The following is a 25472-nucleotide window of genomic DNA, read 5'->3' as shown; positions in this document are numbered from 1 at the left end:
ACTCCTGATATCTGGTGTTTTTTATTTTAGCCATTCCTACAGGTATGAGGTGATATCTCATTGTAGTTTTGATTCACATTTCCCTGATGATATATGATAATGAGCATCTTTTCAAATGTGTGTGTTGATCATCTGTAAGTCTTCTTTGGACAAATGTCTGTGTCTTCTGCACATTTTAAAATTGGATTATTCATTTTGTGTGTGTTCAGCTTTGTAATTTCTTTATAGATTTTGGATTCTAACTCTTTATTACATATGTCAACCCTTTATCAGGTGTGTTATTTGTAAATTTCTCCTATTCCATAGTTTGCCATTTAGTTTTGTTGATTGTTTCTGTCACTGCACAAATGCTTTTTCTTTTGATGTAGTTTATTTTTGCTTTTGTTTCCTTTGTTTCAGGGACCTATCTAGAAAAAACGTAGCTATAGCCAATGCCAGAGGAATTATTGTCTTTGTTCTTTTCTAGGATGTTTGTGGTTTCGGGTCTCACATTTAGGTCTTTAATCCATTTTGAATTTGAATTTATTTTGTGTATGTTGAAAGAAAGTAGTCTAATTTCATTCTTTTGCATGTTGCTGTCCAGTTTTGGACACCATTTGTGGAAAGGACTTTTACCCATGGGTATTCTTTCCTGATTTGTCAGAGATCATTTAATTGGCCATATAATTGTGGGTTTATTTCTGTGTTTTCTACTCTGTTCAGTTGATCTCTGTGTCTATTTTTGTGCCAATACCATACTGTTTGGATCACGACAGCTTTGTAATATAACTTGCATTTCAGAATTGGGATGCCTCCAGATTGGCTTTCCTTTGTCAAGATTGCTTTAGCTATTTGAGGTCTTTTGTGATCCCATACAAATTGCAAACCTGTTTGTTCTGGTTCTGTGAAAAATCATATTGTGGGTTTTTTTGATAGGATTGTATTAAATGTGTAGATTGTTTTGGGTATCAAAGGAATTTTAACAATATTTCTTTTTCCAATCCATGAGCATGGACTGTCTTTCCATTTCTTTGTGTCATCCTCAATTTCTTTCATCAGTTTTTTTTATAGTTTTCAGAGTACAAGCTTTTCATCTCGTTGGTTTATTTCTAGGTATCTTATTATTTTTATTGCATTCATGAATGGAATGTTTTTTAAACAATTTCTCTTTCTGTTGCTTCTTTTTTGGTATATAGAGATAGAACAGATTATTTTGCATTAATTTTGTATCCTGCAACTTTACTGAATTTGTTTATCAGTGCTAGCAGCTTTGTGGGGAGTCTTTTTGTTTTTCTTTTTTCTTTTTTTTTTTTTTGTTATTGTTGTTACAATAAGCTTGTAGAAGATTTAATGAAACAGGGAAATACAGTATATGACATTGTTTAAATAAATAACATATAAAATACATACAGATTATTGGTTTTTGTTTTTTTGTTTTTTGTTTTTTTTTGGTTTTTTGTTTGTTTGTTTGTTTGTTTGTTTTCAGGCGCAGAGCCCCACTGTGTAGGATTATTATAACTGGCCTGCAAACAGTGACACGGTAGCAACCTGCCTGCTTTGTCCATGGGGGCTCCTCCCAGGCTTGTGCTTGTATACCAAGTTCATTCTTCACCAGCCAGCAGGGTCTAGAGTCCATCCTACTGCCCTTAGCTTGCCTAGATATAGGGCATCTCCAGGCAGGCCCCCCTCCAGCTGGGCTCCTGACACCTCGACTATCCCCCTAAGCCGGGACCCCAAGGCTGCTCATCACACACTCAGGCCCCTGCCTTGGGCTGCAGGGAGGAGAGTCCAGAGCAGCCTCCGTCTGACTCTCCAATGGGTTTGCAATCCCTCCTCTGGGAGGACAGACCCCAGAACTCTCTCTCCTCTGGGGTCTCCGAGGCGGTCCCAGAACGACAGAGAAAACAGCCATCCAGAGAAGGCAAGGGGTCAAATATAACCCTCCGCAGCTATGGATTTAGAGTTTTCATGAATCAGTTCATCAGGATTCCAGATCGGTGCCTCACTTGCTGAAGAAACTGAGTAAAAGCAGAACTGAGCCAGCACCCCCCTTCCGGAAGCCCCCTGAGAGATGGTGCGGGAAAGGATACTGAAGCTCCTGTCGGTGACAGCCAGGTGCCAGAGGTTGATGCGCAGGTCATCCGCCGACATGTACGTCTCACAGTCGCTGTTGACGGAGATGGAGTTGATGTGGTAGGTGTGGCCGTTGGCGAAGACCCTCCGTGGGCTCACCTCCACCATCAGATCCATGGGCTTCAGCACAGGCACCTGCAGTGACGTCACCGTGGACAAGTCCTTAAGCTTCCCTTCTTCATCTTTCAGGTTATATCCCTCAGGCCTTTTATCTCGTTCCGTGATCTTCCATAGTTTGATAGTTTTATCGTTGGTGGACAGCAGGGAGTGGGCGGCATTGTGCTGCGGAAGCCACTTGATCTTGTTGATTTTCTCCTCTATCTCCAGACTCTTGAGATAATCGAACTCAGGCTCATGGCTCTGGAAGGTGCTGTAGACGTCATACTCGCCTTGGCTGTGAGGCGCATTATTACTCTCCGGTTCCCGCTGGAAGATGACCACACGGCCACCCTTGTCGCCTGTGGCCAGCAGCTCTCCGGTATGGTTGAACTCAACAGTAAGATGATATCGGCTTCAGTCACATAGCTGTGGTCCCGCAGGAAGCTGTGGTTAATTTTCCGCGTGTCCGTGTCCTCGCCCATTGAAGGCCGTGCCCGGTGCCCTGGGCATGCCCCGCCGCTGCACACCGATGCAATCCGCAGAGGTCGCGCCGGGCGCGCGGGCCATGCCGCCGCAGCCTAGCAGGGGCGCGGCCGCCAGGGCCCCGGGGGCCAGGCATCGCGGCTGGGGGCGGCCTGGGACGGGCGGGGCGACCCGGGCGGGCGCCGCGGTCAGGCGAGCGCGCGGCGGGCGGCGGCGGCCGCGGGTGGTGGCGGGCCAGGGCCCGGGCGCTCATCCCGGCCGGTGCGCGCTGCGTCGTGCGCCCGGCAGCAGCGGCGGCGGCGGCGGCGGCGGCGGGGGCAGTGGCGGCCTGGTGCCCGGGCGCCTGGCTGCCCGGCGGCGGGAGGATACCCCGAGGCGCTGCGCCCACCGAGCCAGGGCCGAGCCGGGCTGCGCGGGCTGGGACCGCCGCCGCCGCCGCCGCCGCTGCTCCGCAGGCCCCTCCCTCGCGCCGCCCGCTCCTCCCCATCCAGATTATATGTTATCTTATGATCCTAATGATATATTTTAAATATATTGACCCACAAGATCTGTTACTTCAGGAATATATATTTGGAAGTTCTCACATTTTTAAATATTACAGTGGCATATACTTTCCCCAAATTCAATTTTTTTAAATATAATTTTTTATTTTTTATAAGCATATAATTTATCCCCAGGGGTACAGGTCTGTGAATCACCAGGTTTACACACTTCACAGCACTCACCAAAGCACATACCCTCCCCAATGTCATAATCCCACCCCCTTCTCCCAAAGCCCCTCCCCCCAGCAACCCTCAGTTTGTTGTGTGAGATTAAGAGTCACTTATGGTTTGTCTCCCTCCCAATCCCATCTTCTTTCATTTATTCTTCTCGTACCCACTTAAGCCCCCATGTTGCAACACCACTTCCTCATATCAGGGAGATCATATGATAGTTGTCTTTCTCCGCCTGACTTATTTCGCTAAGCATGATACGCTCTAGTTCCATCCATGTTGTCGCAAATGGCAAGATTTCATTTCTTTTGATGGCTGCATAGTATTCCATTGTGTATATATACCACATCTTCTTGATCCATTCATCTGTTGATGGACATCTAGGTTCTTTCCATAGTTTGGCTATTGTGGACATTGCTGCTATAAACATTCGAGTACACGTGCCCCTTTGGATCACTACCTTTGTATCTTTAGGTTAAATACCCAATAGTGCAATTGCTGGGTCTTTTTGTTTTTCTACATACAGTATCATGCCATCTCCAAATAGTGAATGTTTTACTTTTCCCTTACCAGTTTGGATACCTTTTATATGTTTTTGTTGTCTGATTGCTGTAGGTAGAACTTCCAGTAATATGAAGAATAAAGGTGGTGAATGGACATCCTTGTCTTGTTTCATAGCTTGCCTTTTGCTTTTGTTGTGGTTTTCTCTGCTGCATAGAGCTTTTTCTTTTTAAATTTTTTAGAAAAGATTATTTTAAGTAATCTCTATACCCAAAATGAGGCTCAAACCTACAAACCCAAGATCAAGAGATGCATGCTTTACTGACCAAGCCAGCAAAGCACCCTTGCATAGAGTTTTTTAGTGTGATGCTGTCCCATACATGTATTTTTCATTCATTGCCTTTGTTTTTGGTATTAAAAAAAAAGTCATTGCCAAGACATTAAAGAGTATATAAAATATACTTCTTATATTTTCTTCCATGAATTTTGTTGTTTAAGGTCTTACCTTCAAGTCCTCAATATATTTTGAATTGATTTTTGTGTACTATGAAAGGAGTCTAGTTTCATTCTTTTGCATGTGGATATATAGTTTCCCAAGTATCATTTTTTGAAGAGACCATTTTTCCCTATTTTATATTCTTGATGTTTTGTCAAAAGTTAGTTGACTTTAACTGTATGGGCTTATTTCTAGGATCTCTTTTCTGTTTACTTAAATGCCTGCTTTTATGAACAATACTACACTGTGTGATTACTATAGCTTTATTACTACATATAGTTTAAAATCAGAAAGTATGATGTCTCCAGCTTTGTTCTTTCTCTTGATTGCTTTGGCTATTCACAATCTTTTCACCTCCTTAGTTAAATATATTTTTAAGAATTTTATTGTGTTTGATGTTATTGTTAATGGATTTTTAATTTCTTTTTCAGGTAATTTGTTGTTATTGTATAGAAACACTACTGATATCAGTATGTTGATATTGTATCCTGCAACTTTCCTGAATTTGTTAATTACATCTAACAGTTTTTTGGTGGAATGTTTAGGATTTTCCATATATAAAATCATGTCATCTGCAAATAGACAGAACTTACTTTTTCCTTCTGATTTAGAAAACTTTTAGTTTTTTTTTTTCCTTGCCAGATTGCACTGAGTTGGTGTGGTAAGAGTGGGCATCCTTGTCTTGTTCCTGATATTAGAGGAAAAGCTGTTAAGCTTTTGTCATTCAGTATGAAATATGGGTGCTTATCCAGTATGGCTTTTATTATTATGTTGTGGTATGTTTCTTTATCTAGTTTGTTGAGGGCATTTATCGTGAATGGATGTTGAATTCTGTCAATTGCTTTTTATGAATCTACTGAGATTATCATATGATTTTTATCTTTTATTCTATTATAGATGTTATATATTATTATTATTATGTCCTTCTTCTTATGATTGTTCTTATTATTATGTTTTTTATTGATTTGTATATATTGAACCAACCCTGTATCACAAGGATGTATCCTGCCTGATCATAGTGTATGGTACTTTTATTGTGATTTGAATTTTGTTTGCTAATATTTATTGTGAATTTTTCATCTATGTTCAGAGAAGATATTGGTCTGTGGCTTTTTGTTTTGTTTTGTTTTGTTTTCCCTTGTAGTGTCTCTTTTTAAAAAAGATTTTATTTATTTATTTGACAGAGAGAGATCACAAGTAGGCAGAGAGGAAGGCAGAGAGAGAGGAGGGGAAGCAGGTTCCCCGCTGAGCAGAGCGCCCAATGCGGGGCTCGATCCCAGAACCCCCGGACCATGACCTGAGCCGAAGACAGAGGCTTTAACCCACTGAGCCACCCAGGCACCCACCTTGTAGTGTCTTTATCTGGCTTTGGTATCAGGACAATGCTGGCCATGGAAAATGAATTTGGGAGTGTTCTTTCCTCTTCAGTTTTTTGGAAGAGTTTGATAAGGATTGATGTTAATGCTTCTTTAATTTTTTTTTAGCTTTTTCAAATCATTTTAATAACCTAGCAGTGATTCAAATTAGGGAAAGAAAATTCAAACTTGTTCCCTTAAGAGGGAGGCTACCATAACTGCTCTGCACAAGCACGATCAAGGGAAACGATGAAACCGGATTCCAAACAGCAAGGGTGGTAAGAAGGCTTCAAGGCTCACAGTTTGAAGAGCTTGGTTTGGGAAAGTCTCTGAGGGGTAGCAGAAGAAACGTGAAGCTTAAGAGACCCTCAGAGGACAGGGCGCTGTTGCTGGGTCATGAGCACCTTGAAGCATTTCTTGATGGTGATTCGGTGTCGAGAATATTTGTCATCTGGGGAGAACAGAGCAGGATGCGCCGAGCAGGTCTGTTGTCTCACAGGGTCAAGCTTCTTCAGAGTATAGACTTGGTCTCCCTGCTCATTGAGGTACTACTGGAGAAACATGACAACGCTGAAAGGAGATGTTCCCAATGCTTCTTTAATGTTTGGTAGAATTCAACCAATATAATTATCTGGTGCTGGTCTTCTTGTCATTGAGAGGTTTTTGATTAATGATTCAGTGTCTTTATTCATTCTTGGTGTGTTCATATTTTCTATTTCTTCATGATTCAGTCTTTATAGGTTATATGTTTCTATGAATTTATATATTTCTTTTTGGTTTCCAATTATTGCCATATAATGGTTCATAGTAATCTGTTACGATATTTGTATAGTTGTGGTGTCAGTTATGTCTCCTTTTTCATTCTGATTTTATTTAATTGTTTTTTTCTGTTTGAGTAGAGTCACCACAATGTTCCATTAGTTTCAGGTGTACAATGTCATTCAATTTCTCTATACGTTATGCTATGCTCACCACAAATGTCGCTACCATGTTTTTTTTAAACCACTCAAAAAAGAAAAGATTATTTATTTATGAGAGAGAGAGAGAGAGAGAGAGAGAGAACCCAAGCCAAGAGAAAGGGGCAGAGGGAGAGAGGGAGGGAGATTCCCTGCTGAGAAGGGACCCAATGCAGATCTCAGTCCCAGGACCCTGAGATCATGATCTGAGGTGAAGACAGAGGCTTAACTGATCAAGTCACTTTGGTGCTCCTGTAGTTTTCATGTTTAACTATACAATGCATAAAATTCTATTTTCCCTATGCTGTGGCTTTTATTTCCATGACTTATTTGTTCCATAGCTAGAAGTTTATATCTTCCACTCCCCTTCATACGTTTTTGCCCATCCCTTCACTCCTACTGCCCTGGCAGCCATCAGGTTATTCTCTGTATTTATAGGTCTAATTCTGCATTTTTTTCTGTTTATTCATTTGAGATTTTTAGATCCCATATATGTCTTTCTCAGTATGACTTAATTCACTGGGCATATTACCATCAAGGTCCATCCATTTTGTTGTATATGGCAGGATCTCATCCTTTTTAAGGCTGCATAGAATTCCATTTTCTTTCTTTCTTCCTCCCTCCCTTTCTTTCTTCCTCCCTCCCTTCCTTCCTTCTTCTCTTCTTTCCTCCCTCCCTCCCTCCCTCTCTTTCTTTCTTCCTTCCCTCCTTTCTCCCTTCCTTTCTTTTATGTTTTGTTAGTCACCATGCAGTCCATCATTAGTTTCGATTTGGTGTTCCATGATGCACTGTTTGTGTATAACACCCATTGTCCTCCTTAATACCCATCACCATCCCCTCACCCTCCTCTCCTCTAAAACCCTCAGTTTGTTCCATTTTCTACTTCTTCCCTATCCATTTGTCTACTGATAGAAATGTAGGATGCTTTCATATCTTGGCTATTGTCAATAGTGCTGTAATAAATATAGGGATGTATATGTTCAAAATTAGCATTTTCATTTTCTTGGGTAAATAGTCGTGTAATTACTGGGTCATATGGTATTTCTATTTATAATTTTTTGTGGAACCTCCATATTGTTTTCCACAGTGTCTGTAGCAGCGTGCACTCTCACCAACACTGCACAAGAATTCCTTTTTTTTTTTCACATCCTTGCCAACACTTGGTATTGCTTGTGGTTTTGATTATAGCAATTCTGACAAGTATAAGATGATATGTCATTGTTATTTTGATTTGCATTTCCCTGATGATGAGTGATGTTGAGCATCTTTTCATGATCTTTGGTCATCTGTATGTCTTCTTTGAAAAACTGCTTTTCAAGTCTTTTGCCCATTTTGAAACTGGAATTTTTTTAAGTGTTGAGTTATAGAAGTTCAATATGTATTTTAGATATTAACCGTTTATTGGATATGTCTCTTGGAAATATCTTCTCTTATTCTGTAGGTTGTCTTTTTGCTTTGTTTATGGTTTACTTTGCTGTACAAAAGCTCTTTATTTTGATGTAGTCCCATGAGTTTATTTTTGCTTTTGTTTCCCTTGCCCTAGGGAACATATCTAAAACATATCTAAAAAAATGTTGATATGACTGATATCAGAGAAGTAACTGCCTGTGTTTTTTCTAGGATTTTTATGGTTTCAGGTTTCATATCTAGGTCTTTAAGCCATTCTGAGTTTATTTTTGTGTATGGTTTTGGAAGGTGGTCCATTTTTATTCTCTTATATGGCTGTCCTGTTTTCCTATACCATTTATTTAAGAGACTGCCTTTTCCCCATTTTGTAGTCTTGCCTCCTTTAATTGAGCTAATGAGTATAGGCCTATTTCTTAGCTCTCTTCTGTTCCACTGATGTTTTTGTGACAGTACCATAATGTTTTGATTATGGAAATCTGGTATGGTGATATCTCCAGCTTTGTTTTTCTTTCTCAAGATTGCTATGTCTATTTGAGATATTTTGTGACCAAGAAAAAAAAGAGAAAGGACCCAAATAAACAAAAACAGAAATGGAAGAGGAAAAGTAACAACTGATACCACATAAATACAAAGTATTATAAGAGAATACTGTGAAAAATAATATGCCAACAATTTGGAAATGGATAAAATCCTAGGAACATATAATCTTCCAAAACTGGATCAGGAAGGAATAGAAGATCATTTCTGATTTTATTTATTTGAGTCTTCTTCTCTTTTCTTCTAATGTAGCTGAAGTTTTGTTTAGATTTTTTATTCTTGTTTTTTTTTTGAAAGATTTAACTTATTTTACAGAGAGAGATCAGAAGTATACAGAGATGCAGGCAGAGAGAGAGAGAGGGAAGCAGGCTCCATGCCAAGCAGAGAGCCTGATGCTGGACTCGATCCCAGGACCCTGAGATCATGACCTGAGCTGAAGGCAGTGGCCCAACCCACTGAGCCACCCAGGAACCCAGTTTTTTTTTTTTTTTTTTTTTTTTACAGAGAAAGATGACAAGCAGGCAGAGAGGCAGTCAGAGAGCAGGGGTGGGGGCAGGGGGGACAGGAGCAGACTCCCTGCTGAGCAGAGGGCTAGATGCAAGGCTTGATCCCAGGACCTTAGGATCATGATCTGAGTGGAAGGCAGATGTCTAACCCACTGAGCCACCGAGGTGCCCCTATTTTAATTTTGTTAATCTTCTTTATTATATTTCTTGTCTCTGTTTTATTTATTTCTGCTCTGGTATTTACTATTGCCCATTTTACCCCAACAATTATTCACTTGTTGGTTTTCTGTCTGGATGGTTTATCTACTATTGAAAATAGGGTATTAAAGTCTTCCACTCTTATGGCATTGTCTGTTTCTCTCTTCAGACTTTTTAAAAAAGATTTATTTATTTTTTTAAGATTTTATTTACTTATTTATTTCACAGACAGAGATTACAAGTAGGCAGAGAGGCAGACAGAGAGAGGAGGAAGCAGGCTCCCTGCTGAGCAGACAGCCTGATGCGGGGCTCTATCCCAGGACCTGAGATCATGACCTGAGCTGAAGGCAGAGGCTTTAACCCACTGAGTCACCCAGGTGCCCCAAGATTTATTTATTTTAGAGAGATTGCATGGGGTAGGGGCAAAGGCAGAGGGGACGGGGGTCTTAAGCAGGCTCTGCATTGAGTACAGATCCTGATGCGGGGCTCCATCTCATGACCCTGATCATGACCTATGCCAAAACCCAAATCTGGATGCTCTACCAACTGTGCCAGCCAGGTGCCCCTCTCTTCAGATCTAGTAGTATTTGCTTAATATATTTCAGTGCTCTCGTGTTGGATGCATATATGTATTTATGATTGTTGTATCTTCTTGATCAGTAGATTCTTGCATCATTCTATGATGGCCTTCTTTGTCTTTTGTTACTATTTTTGGCTTAAAGTCTCTTTTGACTAATGTAAGTAAAGCTACTCCTGCTCTCTTTTGATTTCCACTTGCATGGAATATCTTTTTCCATCCATTCACTTTTAGCGTATGTGTATTAAAGCTGAGGTGAGTCTTTTGTAGGAAGCATATATGTGGTTCTTATATATTTTATCTGTTCAGCCACTCTGTGTTTTGTTCCTGGAAGAATTCAGTGCATTTTCATTTACAGTAATTATTGATAGGTAAAGACTTACTTATGCCATCTCATTGTTTCCTAGCTGTTTTATAGTTCCCTTATACTTTTCTTTGTCTTTGACTTCCTTCCTTTCTGAATTGATAATTTTCTATAGTGGAAGCTTTTTTTTTTTTTAAGATTTTTATTTATTTATTTGATAGACAGAGAGAGATCACAAGTAGGCAGAGAGGCAGGCAGAGAGAGAGGGGGAAGCAGGCTCCCCGCTGAGCAGAGAGTCCGATGTGGGGCTTGATCCCAGGACCCTGAGATCATGACCTGAGCCGAAGGCAGAGGCTTAAACCACTGAGCCACCCAGGCGCCCCAATAGTGGAATCTTTGATTCTCTTTTACGTATCATTTGTGAATTTATCATAGGTTTCTGCTTTTTGCTTACCATTGGGCTTACAAGAAACTTCTATATGTATAGCAGTCTATTTCATACTGATAACAATTAAACTTCAATCACATGTGAAAACTCTACACTTTTGCTCCCCTTTTGTATTTTTAAGGTCACAGTTTACTTCTTTTTATATTGTGTATCCATTAATAAATCATAGTAGCTGTAGTTTTTAATTTCATTTCATTTTATTTTTTTAGTGTCCCAAAATTCATGGTTTATGCACCATACCCAGTGCTCCAGGCAATACATAGCTCTAGTTATTTTTAAAAACTTTTGTCCTTTAACTGTTAAACTAGAGTTAAATGGTTAACATACCAGTGTTGTGTATTTATGTGCTTTCATGCTACTAATGATCATACATTCACTTCAGTTTCAAGTACTCCTTTCAGCATTTCTTCTAAGGCAGTTCTAGTGGTAGTGAGCTCCATCAGCTTTTGTTTTTTAGGCTAAGTCTTCATTTTGCCTTCCTTTCTGAAGGCAACTTTGCCAGGTTAAGTATTATTGGTTAGCAGTTTCTTTCTCACAGGATTTTGAATATATCATCCCATTCTCTCCTGGCCTGCAAGGTCCCTGCTCAGAAATCTGCTGTAGCCTTATGCGGCTTACCTTGTATGATAGAGTTTTTTCCTCTTCTTGCTTTTGAAATTTCTTTCTTTGTCTTTGATTTAGTGAGTTACATTATAACACATCTTGTAGATCATTTTGGGTTGAAATTTTGTGGTGACTTATTATTACCTTCATTAACTTGGATCTCCAAATCTCTCCTCCCAGGTTTGGGAAGTTCTCAGCCATTATTTCTTTAACTAAGCTCTTTACCACATTTCTCTCTCCTCCTTCTGGGACTCCAGTGATCCTTACATTGTTTTTTGCTTTGTTTTGTTTTGATGGTGCCCCATAATTTTCATAGGTTTTCTTTATTCTTTTTCATTCTTTTCCTTTTTGCTCCCCTATTTGGATAATTTCAGTTAATCTCTCTTTTATGTCACTGATTCCTTATGCTGCTTTGTCAAGTCTGATATTGTAGCTCTCTATTGAACTATTCAGTTACTGTATTCTTCAGGTCCAAAATTTCTCCTTGGTGTTTTTAAAAAATGTTTTCTCGTTTCTGAGCTTTCCATTTTTTTCTTGTATTGTCTTCCCAATTTTGTTGTTTATATGTGTTTTTTTTTAATAGTTTCCTGAACATCTTTAGAACAACTGTTTTGAATTATTTGTTGTGCAATTCTTGGATCTCCATTTCTTTGGGACCGGTTACAGGACATTTACTCTATTCCTTTGGTGGAGTCATGTTTTCCTAATTTTTTGTGATTTCAATAGCCTTTTGAAGTAGTCACCTGAACTTTATGGCCTGACTTGGGTAATATAGGACTTTGACCTCAGAGGGGGGCATGCTGATGCAGGGCACCAAGTTGGGGTGTGGGTGGCATGGTTCTCTTTGGCTAAGGCCACGAGGGTCCACAGCATTGACAACACTGTTGTCCTTGGTAAGCCTTGAAGGGATCCATAGTGGTTTCAAGGGCACCTGGGGTCCTCAGTGACACTTCCTGGTACAATGGTTAGGGACCAGGCATGTAGTGGTGGTGGCCAGAACTTGTGGTGGCATACTTGGCTGCAGAGTCCAGATGCAGGTGCCTGTGTCATGTCATGTATCAGTTGGGCATGTCATGCAGTGGTGAGGTCATGGAAGGCAGCAAAGGACAGGCCCAGCTACAGGCTCACTGGCATGCACTACTGTGGCTGTTGGGTATTACCATGGGTGTACAGCAATGTAGACTCTTGACAGGATTCAAACCTGGGATGTGTGGGTGCACAGCTGGTGGGGCTAGTGACAGAAGACAGGGCCTAGTCCAGGCCCACAAGCAATTATAGAATCCCTGGCTGTTGGTGTGCTCCCCTATGCCTCCACAATCATACTCCAAGGCCTGAAAACATCAGCAGAGGCCAGTGACAATTATCAGGCTTGTCAGGGTTGCAGTGTGCAAGTGCACAGCTAGATAGGCTGGCCCTAAGTGCACACATGTTGGTGGGGTCAGTGTCGGGGGTCTAGACTGGCATCTTACACTTGTGCAACAACAGAGGCCTGGGCTGCCTGCTGGTGCAGTTTCCAGGCTCTTTTCACAGCCAAAGAGGGGAATTAATGGGAAGAGACATTACTTCCATGGAGGCTAAGCTGGCAATTGATTTTTTCACTGGCTAAACCTGCCTGGCTTCTCTGCAGTGGGTCCTGCTATGTGGCTGCTATTAGTAGCTACTGTGTTTCTTCTTGTTCCTAGTCAGCTCTGTATATCTTACTTTTGTTGGTCTCTGGGTGGGGTAAAACTGAATCGGGACCTTTGTGTAGTACCCTGAAAGCCTGGAGAAGCTGGTCACTCACTCTGCTTTTCCTTTTTTGGTAAGTGGAACTCTCTCTGGCTGGGGCCCTTGGCACTGAGCAGTTCCAACTTGAGGGGTGAGATGATGCAGGCAAAATGAAACGTTCTTCTTTTCTTGTGTAATTTTCTCAAGTGTTTTTGCTTTACTGTGTTACTAAAATTTCTTAAGAGGACTCCTGAGCTCTCCCAGAGCCATTTATATTCATGGATAGCTTTCTGATTATTGATCTTTGTGCAGGGATGGAGGTCTCCTACATTGATATTTTGGTGATGTCACTCCCAACTTTCCCAGATTTTTAAATTCAGTCCAAAATTTGTGAATCATTGTGCTATATAGTTACAGAGGGAGAAGTCAAGAACCATGTTTTATTGATCCATAGTTAGCACAATTCCTTATATTGACAGTCATTAAAAATTTACATTATTTACTTATTATCACTGTTACCATTATAATTAATTTTGGAAATTAAAGCTATACTATTTTTATTATTTCCTTTATCAAGCTCTAGAAGGCCATACCACAGTCTGAGGAGTCATCAGTGGCATCGCTGTCCATCAAAGTCAGCTAGCTTATCACCAGACCATCTCAGAAGAGCAAGAGAGGCCCCTGCAGAGCATCTATTTGACTCATGTTGACCCATTAAGAGTACAGTACAAGACTCACAGCATGGGGATGTCTTCTGGAGATCCCACTAAAGTGGAGACCTTGGCAAACACCATTGGAAGAAATAAGCAACAGGGGACTCCTGTTCTGAAGGTGGGTCAGTGAAAGGCAGCAGTGGCCACACCGAATCTGCATTGGGAATAGTGGGCCTCATTAAGCTACACTATTTAAAGATCCTTCCATATTTGCACTATTTAGACAGTGCCAGCAGCATAAACACTAAGAGTTTGAATCTGTCCATTCCAGCAAGACTGGAGGCTTGCAAAGAGTCCCAAGAATTTATCAGGGGAGCTAGGGTTAACAATTTTAGATTTGGGGGGAACCAATGTTCATGTTGTCATTAGATGGTTGAAGCAGTAATCTTACGAAGCTAAATGAAACATTTCTACCATCTATAGGTTCAAGGAAGTCCCTATAGCTCCCAATGGAAGACATGGCCAAAGAATTTGGATAGATCCTTAATTGGACATACTTTTATGAAGGTTTGAAAACAACTCCCATAGGTTATCTAAAGTATTGGTTTGGTCAAAAGAATCTCAAGACTTATTTAAAAATTCTTCAGTTGTAGCACAAAAGTAAAAGGGGAAAGTGCAAAGATCTGAGGTAACAAAGAAATATATTTAAAAAAATCAAATATATGGATATATAGTAGAAAATGAAATTGTAAACTAGATCATACAGGGTGCTTTGTAGACTATCTTTAAAAATTTGTGTTTTAAGTATGATAAGACATCACTCAAAGATTATTTTAAGATTTTATTTATTTATTTGAGAGGGAGAGAGAGAGAGAGATCATGAGAGCACAAGCAGAAAGGAGAGTGAGAAGCAGGAAGCCAGAAGTGTGGCTCCATCCCAGGACCCTGGGATCATGACTTGAGCTGAAATTACACTCTTAATTGACTAAGCCACCCAGTCGCCTGTCATTGAAAGATTTTAAGCAATAGAGTGGCATTATATGAATTTATGTTTTCAAACTTTGCCTTTTGGAACATAAGGAGGCCAGAATGTAAAGTGAAAGATCTTTTAGAAGACAATTGGAATTTTCCAGGTAAGGTATGTTGATAGCTTGGACTAGGGTAGAGATAAGATATCTTTTCAGGTCTGAGTCAACTAGACAGTGCTAGATTGGACTGGGAGGCCCAGGAAAGGGGGAATCAAAGATGACTCCTAGGTTGGGGCTTGAATAGCTGAATATGTAATGGTATCATTTGCTGAGGTAGTGAGGAATAGAAAGGAACATATTGAAATGGGAAAGGGAAAAAGAAAGGGAGTGTTCCATTAGGGACGTAGGAAATTTGAAATGCTCGATAGACAGCCAGTTGGGGGTGTTGAGTAGTTTGGTCCATGAGACTGGAACTTGGATGAAAGTCTGACCCAGAAATATAAGTCAGCGTCTGTATATGGTCTTCCAAGCTATGCAACTAGATGAAGTCATTTGCAGAGAATTTGTATAGGGAAGAGGACCCGACCTGAGCCCTGAATCCCTGAAGCCCCGAAACATTCATTGTTTCAGCAGTAGGGAAGCCAGCCAAGGAGCCAGGAAGAAATTTTCCAAAAGGGAGGAGGAAACCAGGACTATGTGGTGGCAGAAAGACAGTGGGGTCAACATTGAATACAGTTGAGGGCAAGAAAGTCCCCATTGAATCTGGTAACCAGGAGGGCAAAAGCAGTTGCAGTGGCTTGTTGGGGAAAGCTAAGGAGGGACAAGGGAGATGAAGAAGAGACAGTGGGGTTGGAGGCAGGCCCGTGCCTCTCTCCTCTCCTTCAGGATGCTTACAGAAGAGGGAGGGCTGGTTTACCCATCAGTGGAGGGAAGGGAATTTCAAATTATTACTTCAACTGCTTTTCTTACTAGGTGATGGGGAGATGACTCATTTTTTTTTTTAATCCATACATTGATAAACATTGAATGGGGCTGTGTATGTGCATATACGGCATGTTGTACATCATGCTGAGTTTGATTTAGTTTGACCAAATATTCTTTTAACTTTAAAATGTATCTTTATAGACTTCACCATGACAGTAAACATCTATTTAGGGCCTGCTGAGATTTCTTCTAGTTCAGCTAATGCTCTAAATTGAAATTGATCGTAGCCCCATCTTGTGAACTTGTTTAGCGAGTGAAGGTACAACTGTGTCCTGTTCTCTGTTCTCTATCACTCTCTCTGGAAGACAGTCAAGGCTTTAGTGAGCTTACTGGCTATCTGGTAAATGAAGACAAATCCAAACATTTGGCCACTTTGCTTTATTTTTGTTTGGCTTATAATTTCAGTGATTCTATGTTAAACCCATAATTTTGTGGGAGAAATAGAGGCTCCTGAGCTAACAGTGATACAGTGTGAAATCCAGACTCATTCCAATGTCAGGAGGCTGTAGCAGTTTCTAGGAAGTGTCAGAATTCTAATCATCCCTTGGTTTCTGAAGGTAGAAGCAGGAGGTGTGGCCCTTCCATGACACAGTCAGTTAGGGAATTTTCTGATTGTGTAAATGATTGAAACTTTTATAGAAAAATTTTAGAGATTAAAATTAGAAAATAGAAATCATTCGCCATCCAATCACTTGAAGACAGTTGTTATTATCATTTTTGTATATTCTGTTTTGGAGCATAGGATTTTGGTGCTTATTTTTAAAGCCATTGAGATCATTATATAGAGAGAGCTATGTGTTTGATTAAGGTTTGAGGGCTTTGAGGTTATGTAGGAAGTTAGAGATAATCTATCCATTTCTGTTTGTGAATCAGGAACACAATGATATTCAGACTGGTTTCTCTAAAGCCAGGCCATGAGGATTCATATCCTTAGGAGTTTGCAGTGAGATTGTAATAAGTTTTTGCTTTCTAACTTCTCATGGACCCTGGCAAACACTTAAAGTCTTAGGCAACCTGAGATTTTGACTTTGATGAGTCACTGTGATTTATGGCCACTCTGACCACAGGGAAGTGGTTGTTTTAGATGTTGGTCTTGAACTAACTGGTGGGTGGTCATGGTGCCTAGCAGGGGCTGGCTTTAGAATTTGAATTACCACAGCTTTATTTTGAATGAAACTGGTATTTAATAGCTTTATATGGTCTCACTGCCTGCAGACAGGGTCCATCAGAACCACAGTAACAAGTGCATCTGAGGCAAGGATTCACTCAAAAGGACAAGAGCATCTTGATTGGGGATAATTATTTGCTGCTTTTACAATCTGATCTTCAACCAGGACCACAGGCCAAGAATTTAATGCAGCTAATCAAGTGTATGAGCTTGATAACTAGCAAGCAAAGGGCTTGTGCAGGTGTGGGTTGGCTGCTCTCCTTTTGTGCTTTTTTTTCCCCTTTAGATTGTATTTGCTAAGATTTTATTTATCTGACAGATGGAGAGCACAAGCAGGTGGAGCTGCAGGCAGAGGGGAAGGGACGGGGAGAAGCTGGCCCTCAGCTGAGCAGGGACTCAAGCTCAGGACCCTGGGATCCTGACCTGAGCCAAAGGCAAAATGCATAACCAACTGAGCCACCCAGGCACCCCAGTTAATAGTGTTTGAACTGAATTCAGAGCCAAGGGAGGAATCTATGGAGGGACTAAGCCATGGATATGCATGGTTTATAAAAGCCTTTAAGATTCATTCCCCACTTTGACATCCAGAGCCTGTAACATCTCAAACCCTAGAATGCGGGGTCTCCAGTAGAAATGACACAGGGATTTGTCCCACAAGGCCTCTAGAGGCACACTTCACCAATAGCCCCTTTATTTCAGGAACTTGCTGAAAGTGGTTCTCCTGCTGAAATAGTTCTGGCCATGAACATTCCCTGGGAAGCTGAGTTCACAGACCTAAGATGTTCCATACCAAGGGGCAGTCTCCACTGTGGCTCGGGACTAAAAACACCGGTTCCTGGGAGAGAGTGCAGGCCCTGCCACCACGTGGGAGCCCACACTGATGCAGAAAGATGGCCCTCAAGGGAAAGTGAAAACTGAACGGGAAGAGCTGCTTCTCAGGGTCTGATGCCAACTGCTTCCCTTGCCAGTTTAAAGGAAAAAGAGAGAGAGAGAGAGGATTATCTCAAATGACAATCCCTGAGAAAAGAAATGAGTGACTCCCAGCCCCTACCACATCCTTGTCCCACAAAAGTGGTAAATCTCATAGAATCAAATCTAACCTCTTTTGAGATATTCTCTCAAGAGTTTTAAAAATTGAGATATAGAAGGACTCGTTTACAAAAACCAGGCTCTGAACTGTAGAGAGCAGATGGTTACCAGAGGGGGGATGGGTGGGGGCATGGGTGAAATAGATGAAGGGGATACGAATACATTTATAAAATTAAAACAAAAAAAGAAAAGAGAGAGTGCACTTATGATGAGCACTGAGTAATGTATGGAAGTGTTGAATCATTATCTTATACACCTGAAACTAATTTAACACTATGTTAATTACACTGGAATTAAAATTAAAACAATAAAATGATTGAAATTAAAAATGACTGCGCCCCAATTAAAAATGAAGTGTGTAAACCTGGTGATTCACAGACCTGTACCCCTGGGGATAAAAATATATGTTTATAAAAAATAAAAAATTATATTAAAAAAATGAATGAATGAATAAATAAATAAATATAAATAAAATTCATGGTTTAAAAATGCACATATCAGTAATTTTTAGTATATTAACTATCACTATTGCCAGTTTACCATTAACTAAAACCAGTAACAAATTCCAGAATATTTCCATCACACCAAAAAGAAACCCCACATCTATTAGCAGTCCGTCATATTTCTCTCTACCTCCACCGCCTGGTAATCATTAGTCTACTTTTTATCTCTACAGATTTGCCAATTCTGGATAGTTCATATAAAAGGAATCATATAGGGTGTAGCCTTTGTGACTGACTTCTTTCACTTCAGCATAATGTTTTCAAAGTTCATCCATACTGTAACATGTAGCAACTCCCATTGGTTTTTAGAAGAATAATTTTTCGTTGCATAGATGAGCCACATTTGTTTATCCATTCATCAGTCGATGGCATTGGATTCTTTACATTTATTTTTAGACATTTATTTATTTATTTATTTATTTATTTGAGAAAAAGAGAGACTGCAGTGGGGAGGTACAGAGGGCAAAGGGGAAGGAGAGAAGCAGACTCCCTGCTGAGCACTGAGCCTAGCTGAGCTCAGTGTAGTGACCCTGAGACCAGGACCTTAGGTGAAAGCAAGAGTTGGGTACTCAACTGAGCCACCCAGGTACCCCTGGATTGTTTTTGTTAATGTGTAGGTATGAAAAACAATTGCTGTGTAATTTTATATGCTTTAGATCCTTCATAGTGAGGCTGCTGAGCTGTGTGGCAAGCAAACAGACACAAAATCTGAGGTCCTGAAGTGCAGCCAGTCTAGAGAAGGACAGTCCAGGCTGCAGCGGCTTAAAGAATGAAGACATGGAAAATTCATCTAACCGAAATTGAGCAAATGAGCAGTTAAAGAGAATGATTACTTAGACTTTAAACTGAAATTGGGGACTTTAATTTTTGGATTCGTAATGCACATGGACAGCAGAATTTTTTCACACTTTACCCCTTTGGGACTTCAACTAAAAGATTTTGGATTTTAATTTTTTAAGATTTATATCTTTTAATTATATCACTGTGAAATTAACAATGGGAGGTTTTTTTTAAATTGAATTTAGGAGTATCACGGTATGTTGATATATGATTTTTGGAATATTTTAATTCAATTTGGAATATTTGATTTCATTTTAATGTTTTAGTGCTGTTATCTGACCTCATTGCAGAAACTCTGAGAGGCTACGTTGGACCATATAGCTGGGCAAAATTTGGAATGGGAAATAGAAAAGAAGTGAACATTCATGTTTAAATTCAGAACAGCCACTGAGATCATTCAATTAATATACCATTCTGTCCCATTTCAGAGCCTAGAGAAAAATCCAATTCTATTAGCAGTAAGAAAGGTCCTAGAAAGTCCCAGAGAGATCCACAAATGAGTATGGAAGGGCAGTTATTTTCTTATAACAAAGATTTTCTTCACTATGATAACTGTGTATTAGTTCTATGCTAATAATAACTCATTGACTAATTTTTAGAAGAAATCTAAAAAAAAAAACAGAGAACTACATTTAGAATACAATTTTTAAAAAACACAGCGAAGTTAACTCTTCTATCCAAAGGTAAAGGAAAACTACAAGGAATGATGATTGTATTATCACTTACTCTTCCATCTGGGAAATGGAAAATTTCTTTTGCTGTAGTTTTTTAAGCAGTTAGATTACAGAGACATTCAAATGTGAAAAAAATAGTTCTGGATTTTCCTCTCCTAGCTGAATCACTGCTACTTCCACTGCCAGGAGTGTAAAAACAGTGAATGGACTTTGGCCCTTCAGTTTTTTCTCCTTGGGCCAAAGTGGAAGGTAAATTTGGCCATTCTTACAAGCATAGGCCTTGAGCCCTTTCCTGCCAGCATGGGAAAGAGGATGGAAACCAGCTATGCTCTTTCTGCCCCTGAGCTTTAGCACTGTGGGTTTTCCAGAATTTACCCATTTACTGCTCCTTTGCATACTCTTCTCTGGAAAGGAAGTCAGTTTTCCATTCCTGACATTATATCTTAATTTGGTGCAAGGTTGTGGTATAAGATTGGACCTTTTGTTTGTTTGTTTGTTTCATCATGAAAGACCTGTTCTTTACTGTTTTTATTTTTTAACTTCATGTCATTCACTTTTGAGAGTGATTTCGAAAGGGATTTCAAGAAGGGCACCTGGGTGGCTCAGCTGGTTAAGCATCTGACTCTTGATTTCGGCTCAGGTGGTCATCACATGGGTCATGATCTCATGGGTTGTGGAATTGGACCCCATGTCAGGCTCCATGCTCAGTGGGAAGTCTTCTTGAGATTCACTCTCTCCTTCCCTCTCCTTCTGCCCCCCCCTTGCATGCCTGCTTGCTCTCTCTCTATTTATTATTAAATAAATAAATTTTAAAGAAAGAGAGAGATTTCAAAAATGTATGCGTATATGGCCATTTTATCCTGAACTTAGGACACTTAAAAATGTTTCAAATCTCCTTTAAAAAAGTCTGGAATATTTGTTTAGTTAATGTATGGACACCATGCAAGGTTCTGAAGCAGAATGTCATATACATTAAAAGCCATCTCTAGAATTTTGAAGTTAGAGAAAAATTTTGCAAAATATCCCACGTAGCTGTCTAATTCAAGTAGTGTTAGGAAGCTCACCTACTTTTTTTTTTCTTTTTCAAAGATGATTAAATATAACACAGTCAGAATTTCACATTCTACCTGGCATATGGTGAGTGTTCAACAAATGTTGGCTTTTATTGTTACTACTCTTTAATTTGCTCAGACACATGTGATCATCACACAACAATTTTACCCTATGCTTATGTAATACTTTTTTGCTTTGCTTCACTCTCCCCAACCTGGCTCTTTCATTCTTCACTTTTTTTCTTTTCTTCTTGCTCTGGTCAGTTCCACAATCATCCTCTAAGTCTGCTACTATTTCTATTCTCATTGTTCCTGTCAATAACTCCCATCAGGCAAATAGTGCAGATTTGTGTGTTTACTTAAAAAAAAAATTCTATTTATTTATTTGAGAGAGAGAAAGAGAGCACATGAGTGGTGGGGGTTGGTTCAAGGGAGAGGGAGAAGCAGGCTCCTGTACTTTATAGAAGCTAGTCCTATAAAGTACAAATGTGTTTCTTCTTTTTTTTTTTTTTAAGATTTTATTTATTTATTTATTTGACGGAGAGAGACAGCAAGAGCAGGAACACAAGCAGGCAAAGTAGGAGAGGGAGAAGCAGGCTTCCCAAAGAGCAGGGAGCCCTAAGAGGGACTCCATTCCAGGACCCTGGATTCATGACCTGAGCCAAAGGCAGATGCTTAATGACTGAGCCACCCGGGCACCCACGAACATGTTGAGGTATATTATTAAATTTAAACATGAACTATTTAAATTACTGTATCAACTTATACTAGGAGGTCCTATAAGTTTAAATGCAGACCATCCAAATATTATTGCTTATGGGCATATCCCTTTAGTCTTCATGGACAGATGTGAAGTAGCAGAATGCCTTTACAATGCAAAAGGTCTGCTTCTGCTTTCCATGGCACATTTTGTATTCAAAGTAAGGATGCTTGTTAGTTAGCTCATGGCATTTTCCTTTAGTCTATAAGATGTGCAGCATTTGGGAGGACGTCTTAGCTCATGCTCATCTTATGCCTTTGGTCAACCCAGACATTTCTGGGAAGAAGGATTTTAACACTTTTTATAGCATTACGTTTTCTGGAAGTCAACCTATACTTTCATGGACTCTTAAAAAATCCAGTCATGTGTTGTTTCCAGTGCTTGTAATCATCTCTCAAAGACATTTGCTGATTACCATTTTAATGCCTAAAAAATGTCGTAGAGTAGAATCATGGAAACTATTTTTTCAGGAAATTAGATTTTCCTGGCTGAGATAGCAATAAGTCTGATTGACAAGGAAAACTCTCCACATGAACAATATTCTAAAGGAGGAGTATGAGGTTTTATCTGGGAATTTCAGAACACTGAGAGAAATGATTGTTTAAGGTGGGTCTGATTTTGGCAATGCTTCTTTAATATATTGAAAAAGTGAGATAAAATTTTTATTTTTACTTCTTTGTAACCACAAGATGGCACCAGTTTTCTATTTTTAAACGCTTGGCATTGCTATTTTTCATTTTTTTTTTTTTTACATTTTTTAAAGATTACAAGCTGTTTAGGGACATTTGGTTATAACTTTCCCTCAAATACGGGCTCATAGACTATAAGGCTAAAGTTACGGTATTAAATAAGAATTTGTAGGTAGAATAAGGTTTATAATATGCATCGCATATGCATGGGATTGATTGGTTTAAATGGTTGAAATCTCAGCCCAAGGGAAAGGAGTTTCTCTGGGGGTTTTGTAAGTGAAAGGGCATTGGGCAACTTAAACTGGGTTACACCACGAGAAGTCAGATGTAAAGTGGTCTTGGCCAGGAGTTCCCTGTCTGATCCAAGGGTATGAGCTGGCAGAGAATATAGGCAGGAGGAGAAGGAGGCTAAGAATGTCAGCTTTGCTGAGAGTTGAACTCTCCTAGAAATGATATTTTGAAGTGAGGGGAGTACTGAGGTTGTGTTTGAGGAAGGAGAAGGAAGAGATCAGTGTGCCTAAGCGTGCCTAAAGCAGAAGCAAAAAGTAGAAGGCAATTCCACTCACTTTTCAGCTCTGACCTAACTCTGTTAACATATTCTGGTTTAGCAAATTGTCCTGGGCCTACAAAAGACAAATGAAGGGAACCAATGGGGAACCAGCTACCTTCCTGTCATAAATGCTGTTGTAAGGCTGTTGTCTAGCTATAGTTCTAAGACCTTCCTGTCCTCACCGTCCCTTCATTCCCTGTTTTCCTTCTCTTCATCAGTCCAATTCCTTTTGGTTATAAGTCGTAGAAACCCAGTGCAAAGTAGCTTAAACACAAGGGAATTTATCCACACATGAGACTTAAAAGTTCAGGGTTTGAATAACTTCCAACAGCTGCATGTAGATGTTCCACTGTTGGTTCTGTTGTTGTTGTTTATCCCCTGTTGTCTTCATTCTTCCTCACATCTGTCCAGGTTACAGGATAGACTGCCCCAACTGCACTAGACGTTCACGATTTTCATAGCCATCAATCTCAGAAGCCATTAGTTTCTCTCCCAGTATTCCTACAAAGACCCTCATTGATGGGTCTGGGTTGTGTGTCCACTTAGCACAAGAATTATATGGACCACACAAGGTGCAATACTCAAAAGAAAAGGTTTATGGACAGATTATAAATGTAACCCATGCCCATTATATCGTCCTAAGAAAGTATCTGGATAGGTACATGGCCCCAGGCCAATGTTCCCAATGTAGTAAGAACTAATCTACTAAATGCAGGGAAAACGCACAGCTTATAATTATGGATAAGGACTAGATCTAAGTTTGGAGATCTTCAACCTAGGAGGAAAGTCTCTTAGAGAGAATTAAAGGTTTGATCTGTTGTTACCCTCTAGTATTTCCTGTTCTTTTTAGTCATTTACTTCTCTGGTAAGCGTAACGGTGGGCAGGTTGACTTGAGAAGAATTTCTGGTCTCAGAGTCTCCTGAACTAAAATCAGTCTTTTCCCCTCTCCCTCCTTCTATCCCTCCCTCTGTACCTTCCCACCCCATCACCAAATGTGACTGGATTTCCTTTGACCCATTGTATGTAGGACTCGTTCGGAATCCTGGAATGAGACATCCAACAGAAATCTTGGGACTAAAATTTTTGTGTTCAAAGCAGGGAATTGGAGATGTTTCCTTATGCTGATGTGTGGTCATTGTGTCAATAATGAAAGCTCTAGATGTAGTTACTTTCATTAATTTCTATCTCACAAAGTTGTGTAGTAAGTGTTCTGTAGTGAGTGTCTGGGAAGATGGCTCCTGCCAAATCTGGAGAATATAAGAAAAGAAGTGTTCTTCTGGGTAAACATTCTTAGTGCCGGGTATTAGAAGCTTTTGTAGAGCTCAACAGAATACTTAGACGTTTAATTATATAGTCATATATTTTAGGTTAATTTTATTTTATAATGGGTTGACCCATTATATTAACATGATGACTGTGTTTTCTTGTGGAAAACTTGGAAACAGACTTATAATAAAATGTCCCCCTGCCTCCCCCTCACTATGAAAACTAGATTGCTTAGTTTGAAAGAATTGATCATAGTCTTACAATGATAGTTTCTACACTATTTTACACAGCATTCTCAGAGTATTTAACATTTACTCTGACAGCAAAGCTGTGGAAAGCTTCTATCTGAGTGGTATGAACCAAAAAGCAGGTAAGAAGCCTGACTTTAAGGACTAATTTCTACCCTGTTAATTGTCCTATTGGTCTTAAGGAAATGAGATAGACAATCATCCATTTTTAGTGGACTAAGAAGGCACAATGTCTGAAAAGTTGGCATGTATATTAGAAATTCCTTCATTAGGAATGATGTCCAACATCTTTTCAAGTACCTGTTGGCCATCTGTATGTCTTCTTTGGAAAAATGCCTATTCAGAGCCTCTACTCATTGTAAAATCAGACTGTGTTTTGTTTTGTTTGTCTATTGAGTTGTATGAGATCTTCATGTATTTTTGATATCCGCTCTACTCCAAGTCCTGTTTCTATGTTCCCTTTTCATTGACTGGCACCACCATTCATTTGGACAGGCTAGTTTTTCACTCATCCTATCGACGACTTAATTATATAATTTTTACTTTCGAAACATCTTTGGAATTCTTCTGTCAGTTTCTACCATAGTCTGAATAACAATTTTTTTTAATGTGGAATACTGCATTATTAGCCTTAAAAATGGCTTTCTTGGATGCAATCTGACCTTCACCCTGGCAGAATAACCCTTTCAAATATGAATCTGTTGATACCACCGCTTAGAATTTCCCCTTTACATTGAAGATAAAGACTCAGTTTCTAAACATAAGTCACCAGAGGCTATATGATCTGGCCCCTCCCTTACACTCTGGCTTTCTCCGGCACCACCTCCCTCACTCCTCTATGCTCCAACCTCTCTGGCCATGCTCTCTCTTCCCAGAGAGTCTTCTCATATGAGGCTTTTCTGTCTGGATCACTCTTCTACCTCTCCACTACTTACCAGGTGGATTCCTATCTTCCGTGATATAAGCTCAAGCTTTAGCTCCTCAAGTCTGCCTTTGTGGACTTGCCTTGCAGCTCTTTCTTGGTG

General features: G+C 39.9%; 2 pseudogenes across 2 annotated transcripts; both read right to left on the bottom strand.

Moving 5' to 3' along the window:
• Nucleotides 1-1908: 1908 nt before the first annotated feature.
• On the bottom strand, nt 1909-2693 carry LOC309857913 (serine/threonine-protein phosphatase 2A 55 kDa regulatory subunit B gamma isoform pseudogene; annotated as a pseudogene). Its single transcript has one exon. The product of its transcript is annotated as a serine/threonine-protein phosphatase 2A 55 kDa regulatory subunit B gamma isoform pseudogene (transcript).
• Nucleotides 2694-5893: 3200 nt separating this feature from the next.
• Nucleotides 5894-6322, bottom strand: LOC309857909 (H/ACA ribonucleoprotein complex subunit 3 pseudogene; annotated as a pseudogene). Its single transcript has one exon. The product of its transcript is annotated as an H/ACA ribonucleoprotein complex subunit 3 pseudogene (transcript).
• Nucleotides 6323-25472: the final 19150 nt, after the last annotated feature.

This window comes from Mustela nivalis (genome assembly GCF_964662115.1).
Source record: "Mustela nivalis genome assembly, contig: HAP1_SCAFFOLD_1526, whole genome shotgun sequence".
Lineage (NCBI taxonomy): Eukaryota > Metazoa > Chordata > Mammalia > Carnivora > Mustelidae > Mustela > Mustela nivalis.
Note: the sequence above shows the minus strand (reverse complement) of the source record. Positions and strands in the feature narration are given on the sequence as shown.